This window comes from Leptonychotes weddellii, chromosome 6 (assembly GCF_054177405.1).
Source record: "Leptonychotes weddellii isolate Sample4059 chromosome 6, ASM5417740v2, whole genome shotgun sequence".
Lineage (NCBI taxonomy): Eukaryota > Metazoa > Chordata > Mammalia > Carnivora > Phocidae > Leptonychotes > Leptonychotes weddellii.
The window spans coordinates 86465674-86472886 of NC_138374.1; the positions used below are offsets into that span (position 1 = coordinate 86465674).

Consider the following 7213-nt stretch of genomic DNA (forward strand, 5'->3'; position numbering starts at 1 on the left):
AGAATAATGTCTGCTGAATGTGACTAAAGCAAAGCCAAAGGCCTATCGGATGAAGAAACTAATACATACACTGTAAGCAGTGACTTTTATATAGTTAGCTACTTGGTAAACCATGCTAAAATACCTCACAGAGTTAAAGGTTATGATATCTATTAAAGGCTTTACATTAATTATTCTCTGTGTTTTTTTTATACCTTAGTCTTCCAGATCTTAGTGTCTTACACTTGAAGAGAGGAATGAAAGATTTTAAAATATTTACGATTTTATTTTCCATTGGCTTTGGTTGATGCAGGTGCAAAAGACACCCTCTCTTTTTTATTTGACCCTAATTATATGTGCATTATATGTGTAAGACTTACTGTGGAACAATTTATGGTACTTAGCAAATCCTTATTTTGGCTATAACCCTCTAACCTAGTTCTTAAATAAAATGAAGTGACTTAAATATTCAAAGTGGTCAAGGTAAATAGCTGCTAATATTCATTCCAGATTTATGTTATGATTTGGTATGGTAGTCTCTGATAAGAATTTGGCAGTTAGTATTATATAATAAATACTCACTTAAAACCAAACCCAAAATAAAGTTGAAATATATTTTCCTAACTTTGTTTTAATATTTAAAAACTTTTGGAAAAATTGAAAAAAATAATACAATGAACATCCACAAATAGATTTTTTTTAAGCAATTGAGCCCAAGTTGGAGGCATCATGCACTTCATTCATGAATGCTTTGGCATATATCTACTAAGAACAAGAACATTATTCTATTTTTAAAAATACATAATATTGAATATGGAGTTGATCCTCATTACTTGTGGATTTCATATTTGCAAATTCGCCTACTCATTGAAATTTACTTTTAACCCCCAAGTCAATACTTCCAGTGCCTTCCTGGTCATTCATGGCCATGCACATGAGCAGAGTGACAAAAGAATTGAGAATTATTTCAGCTCTCATACTGTAAACATACTGTATCTTTTTCGTGGTATATTTCGTGTTGCATTTTTGCATTTTTGTGCTTTTTATTGATGATTTCACAGTTTAAAATGTCCCCAGGTATCATGCTGAAATACTATCTCGTGTTCCTAAGCACAAGAAGCCTGGGATGTTTCTTATGGAGAAAAAATGTTAGATAAGCTTCATTTAGGCATGCATTATAATGCTCTTGGCCATGAGTTCAATGTTAGTGAAGCAACAGTATATATTAAATAAGGTCTTTAAACAGAAACATTATAAAACAATGCTGTGTATTGACTGATTGAGGGAAATGTTGTGGCAAGAGGGTCAAAGGAACCTAACCACTTATTTCCCTAGGAGCAGTAATTCAGTACTTCTTAGTTCAGTGTTGGCAGTGACTTATCAGGAACGATTAGAGTCAACTATATGCTATTATATATGTGATTTTCTATTTGACGACGTACACACATAATACATGCACATGTATACATATATGGTCTATATTCAGGTTTTCTCGTTTGTTTATAGGGTTCTTTGTCACTGCCATGCCTCTTTCAATCCAAGCTCCATCCATCATTTCATGTAGTTGTCATATTTCCTTAGTCTCTTTTAGGATAGTTCATTCAACTTTTTGGTCTTTCATGATATTAATATATTAGTTGTTTTACTGTTACATTAATATAGAAGAACAATTGTTATATAGAATGTTTCTCAATTTGGATTTGTCTGATTGTTTCTTCATGAATAGATTAAAATTAAAAACATTTTAGCTAAGAATTCTCCACAGGTGACATTGTGGTACATGATATTAGTTTGTCCCCTTACTGGTAATGTTAAGTTTGATCTCTTCATTGTGTAGGTATGTTTACCCTTTACAATTAATAAGCTGTTTGTGAAGTGGTATGTTGAGACTGTGTGAATATTCTCTTTCATAACAATCTTTCTTACATTGGTTTCAGTGTTGTTTCTTGCCTTAACCAGTTGTTAAAATGTAGTTACAAAATAGTGATTTTTAATTGTCATTTATTAATTGACATTACTTTGTAAATAAGAGCATTTCCTTTGTCCCTACCACCTTTGTGAAAAAATCACTTTGGGATTATAGATTTTTTAAATTCAATATATTATAGTCTATTACTGATAATACTTTTTTTTTTTTAATTTTTTAATTTATTTGCGAGAGAGAGAATGAGAGACAGAGAGCATGAGAGGGAGGAGGGTCAGAGGGAGAAGCAGACTCCCCGCTGAGCAGGGAGCCCGATGCGGGACTCGATCCCGGGACTCCAGGATCATGACCTGAGCCGAAGGCAGTCGCCCAACCAACTGAGCCACCCAGGCGCCCACTGATAATACTTTTTGATGTTTAGATTATCCCAGTTGTTCGGTGGGACATTGAAAGCCAACTTTGTCTATGTTTTGACGTGTTTTTTTTTTTTTTGAGCACATTTTTTAAAGCACACCAGATTCCCCCTGCATTAAATTCTCATTGTACATACATTGTGGGGATGTACCATAATTTATTCAATAAGTCTCCTGTGCTTTGCTGTTATGAATAGCTCATTAAATAATTTTGTGCATTTTTTCTTGTATTGTTGGAGGTGTATCTTAAGGGTAAATTCCTAGAAATAGACTTGTCTGGTCAATGGATAAATGTGTGTGTGATTTTGTGGAGTACGGCTAAATTCCTCTCCATTAGTCTTGTACCATCTAGTTCTCCCACCAGAAATGGTAAAGAGCCTGTTTCCCTGTAGGATCACTTACATAGTGTGTTGTCGAACTTGAATTTTTGCCAATCTGAAAAGTGAGAATTAGTTTCTCACTGTAGCTTCAATTTGCATTTCCCTTATCAACAAAGTTGGATATTTTCTCACATTCTTAAAGGTCCTTTGTATATCTTTTTGTGGACTATGTTTTCAGATCTTTCGCCCATTCAATTAAAAAACCCAGGTTTTGTTAAGTTTCTTTCTGTCAATTTTTAAGCACTATTAGGGAAATTTGTTCTTTATCTTCACTATATGTTGCAAATATTTACGTATTTATTTTAAACTTTATTTCTGTTACAGGAATTCTAGTCTTTATTTTTAAAGATTTTATTTATTTGAGAGAGAGCACAAGCAAGAGAGCACAAGCAGGGGGTAGTGGCAGAGGGAGAGGGAGAAGCAGACTTCCCCTGATCAGGGAGCCCAGCGCAGGGCTCGATCCCAGGACCTTGAGATCATGACCTGAGTGGAAGTCAGATGCTTAGCTGACTGAGCCACCCAGGTGCCCCACAGTCTTGAAACATAATTAAGGAAGGAGATGTTGAGACTTCTGCTGTAGTTTCAACTTACCATTTCATGATTCATTTAAATTCAGTTTATTTTTATTTTTTTATCCTGGAAGGGAATAACTAAAAATCATCTAGTAAACAGTTTCAAAAGTCAGTCAGAGGGGCGCCTGGGTGGCTCAGCCGGTTACGTGGCTACTTTTGGCTCAGGTCATAATCTCAGGGTCCTGGGATCGAGCCCCACATCGGGCTCCCTGCTCAGTGGAGAGCCTGCTTCTCCCTCTCCTTCTGCCACTACCCCTGCTTGTGTTCTCTCGCTTGCACTCTCTCTCTCTCTCAGATAAATAAATCAAATCTTAAAAAAAAAAAGGTAGGTCAGGATAGTAATTTCTTTCTCCATGCCCCTGTACCTACTCTCCAATCTTAAAAGTAACTTGTTTAAAGTTGATTACCTGAGAAATACAGGAAAATACTTTTAAGATAATGAAAATCATCTTCTTTGTCTCTATTTCTCTCTCCCCCTATATATAATAGTCCTTTGTTATTTACTGAGATCTTATGAATGAGTCAGATATACCAAATAGGTGGAAATACGTATATTTAATTTTCACAGCACTGTTCCTATTGATGGTACTTACTCTTCTTCACATCTCAGAGAAAAGAAAATATGTGAGATTCTGATTTTTTAAAAATTATATTAATTTGGAATCAAATGATAATTTTTTATTGAGATAATAAGAACGTTAATGAGAATTTATTCCTGGCTATGATTATATTAAATGTGAATGTTTCTTTCTAGGAAATAATAAATTACCAAGAACAACTTTTTCTGTGTTTTAGGTTTTGACGACAATTCGTTCAGGGCACCGAGCAAATATATTTAGTGCAAAGTTCTTACCGTGCACGAATGATAAGCAGATTGTATCCTGCTCTGGGGATGGAGTAATATTTTATACTAATGTTGAGCAAGATGCAGAAACCAACAGACAATGCCAATTTACGTGCCATTATGGAACTACCTATGAGGTACAGTATTACTATGATTTTATATATATATATATACACACAATATGTAAGTGTGTTTTTATATAAGTATGTATGTGTAGATTTGTGTATGTACACTCTCATGCATCTGTAGGCAGAGAAATTATTGACAGACTATCTAGATTTCAGTAAAGTACTTGAGAAACTGTTATCTTGATAGGCTTGTGAATAAAATTAAGAAATAAAATATAATAGTAATAGGATTTGTAATTGCAAACAGATGTCAGCCTTTAAAAATACTTCTGTTACTGTGCTACAAGCCTGTATACTAGGCTTTAACCTCTTAAACACTTTATCACCGTCTTATAGAAAGTCATTGATGGCATGCTTATCAAATGGAAAGCAGGAAGAACGCTAGTACACTAGGCAAAAGAATCAGATTCCTAAAGGACATTAATAAGCGCAAGCCCTGAGTTGAATTAAATGAGGTGAAATGAATTTAAGACTCAATTATACTACTTAACTTGGTTCAGAAAAATTGCTTACTCTTCAGAATATTCTTTTAAAATCTTTTCATGTCATTTCTTTGCATCAAATCATTCATCGGTTCCCCATTATTTGTGTTAACCTGGTGTATCTTTGTCTATGATTTGCGTTTCATTTCTCTGGTAACCTCATGTTTTGGTGTGTACTTACAAAAACAGTATATAGCTGCATTTTATTTTCTCATCCATTTTCACAATTTTGGCTTTGAACTGGAGATTTTAGTCAATTTATATTTATTGTGAGTAATGATATATTTGGATCTATTCATTTATCTTACTGTTTGCTGTTTGTGTTTTTTTTTTTTTTTTTAATTTCCTCTATACATCTCCCCTCGTCTTTTTGCCTTCCTTTAAAATTGCTTGAAGATTTTGCTTTTTGTCTGTTTTGTTTCTGCTACTTGCTTGGAAGATAGACATTCACGTTTTAGAAGAATTAACAAAGACTAAAATCAATAAATACCTTTACCCTTCTCCTGAATAAAACACCTTAGAACATTCTAATCTCTTCATCCCTTGTCCAATTTTATATGCTTATATTGTTCTGAATTTAGTTATATCTTTTCTCCCATAAATTAAATATTATCACTGTCTCATTAGTTAGTATTTGTTTAGATTTACCTACGTATTTACCAATACCTTTGGCTCTTCCACCACAGATTCTCCATATAGGGTCATTGTGTACCTAAAGTACATTCTTTCCAGTTCGTTTAGTGAGAGCTTGTTAATAGAAACAATTTTCATTTCCTATTATCCTTTTATTTTCTTCATTTCTTTCTTCCCTTTTCATCTCTTTCCAGAAAATGAAGAATTTTATACCAATTCGTCAAAGGTAGTTTTGCTGGATATTTGCTGGATATCTAGTTTGATAGTTATTTTATTTCAGATGATATTCTACTGGGTTCTCACTTTATTGTTGAAGTTGAGAACTCAGTCATCAGTCTAACTGTGGTTTCTTTATAGTTAATCTGTCTCTCTTCCTTGGCTGCTTTTAATTGTATTTTTCTTTGCTGTTTTTTTTTCCTTCATTAATATCACCAAATTGTAGTTAGGTTTGGATTTCCTTTTTATTTGTCATATTTGGAATTTATTGATGTTTTTGGTCTGAGAAATTGGCATCTTGGAAAAATGTGGGAAGTTTGCAATCAATAGGTCTTTGGTTATTCTTTACCTTCTCCATTTTTTTCTCCTGGAATTCTGATTAGATGTATGTTGACTTTATTCCATCTATCATTAAACTTTGTTTTTTTTAATTGAAGTACAAAGCATGTAGGAAAAGTACATAAATCCTAAGTATATAGCTTAATAAATTATCACAAAGTAAATCTATTCATGTAACAACTATCTAGGTCAAAAAATATAAAAGCATTAAGTATCCCGGAAGCCCCCTCATTCTGACTTATAGTAATTTGTGAAATTCATCCATGCTGGGTGCAACTATAATTTGTTCATTTTCATTGCTGTATAGCATTCCATTGTGTGAATGTACCATGACTGATTGATCTCTTCTACTGTTGATGAAAATTTTAAATTTGATTTCCCATTTGGAGGAACATTCCTTTACATGACTCTAAGTACATAAATGCATGTACTTCTTTGGGTATATACTAGAAGTAAACTTGCTTGGTCATAGGACACATATTTGTTTATTTTAGAGATATTACCAAATAATTTTCCAAAATAATTGTAACAACTTATATTCCTGCCAGTAGTATATAAGAGTTCCTATTGTTGCTCATCTTTGCCAGCAAAGAAGATGGTATTATTAATCTCTAATTTTGGCAACTTATATAGTGTCATTTTATCGTTTCAAATGCCTTTCCCTGTTGATGCTGCTGATGTTGTACATTTCTTCATATGTTTATTGGTTATTTGGATATATTTTTTTGTCAGATGCCTATTCAGATGTCTTTCCTAATCTTTCCATTGGATTTGTCATCTTATTTCGTTTTTGATTTATAGGAATTTCTTAATGTCTTCTGCATATGAACCTGTCTTTTCCTACTCTGTGGTTATATTTTCACTCTCCTAATGGTGTCTTTGGATGAACAAATGTTTGTCTAATATATTGGTCTTTTCCTTTATTATTAGTGCTTTCTGCATCCTGGTCAAAATATTTTTTCTTATCTCGAGATTATGGAGATATTCTTTTATTTTCTCTTTTAAAAAGTTTATTGTTTTGTCTTTGCATTTAGATCTTGTAATTCACCTGTATTTGATTTTTGTGATAGTATGAAGTCAGAGTAAACTTTTTTTCTCCATATGGATTTTTTAAAATTTTATTTTAGTATGTTATGTTAAGTCACCATACATTACATCGTTAGTTTTTGATGTAGAGTTCCATGATTCATTGTTTGCATATAACACCCAGTGCTCCATTCAATACGTGCCCTCCTTAATACCCATCACCGGGCTAACCCATCCTCCCACCCCCTCCCCTCTAAAACCCTCAGTTTGTTTCTCA

At 33.2% G+C, this 7213-nt stretch overlaps 1 protein-coding gene across 7 annotated transcripts in view; it reads left to right on the forward strand.

Annotated features, from left to right (window-relative positions):
* Window positions 1-7213, forward strand: part of DCAF6 (DDB1 and CUL4 associated factor 6) — a 102440-nt gene that overhangs the window by 5573 nt on the left and 89654 nt on the right. For 6 of the 7 annotated variants that reach the window (XM_081824541.1, XM_081824542.1, XM_081824543.1 and 3 more), the window contains exon 2: window positions 4064-4249. The gene's annotated coding sequence lies outside the window, so the exon portion shown is untranslated. Of the gene's footprint in view, window positions 1-4063; window positions 4250-7213 lie in introns of those variants that run through there. The other variant, XM_081824540.1, reaches the window with a different exon arrangement.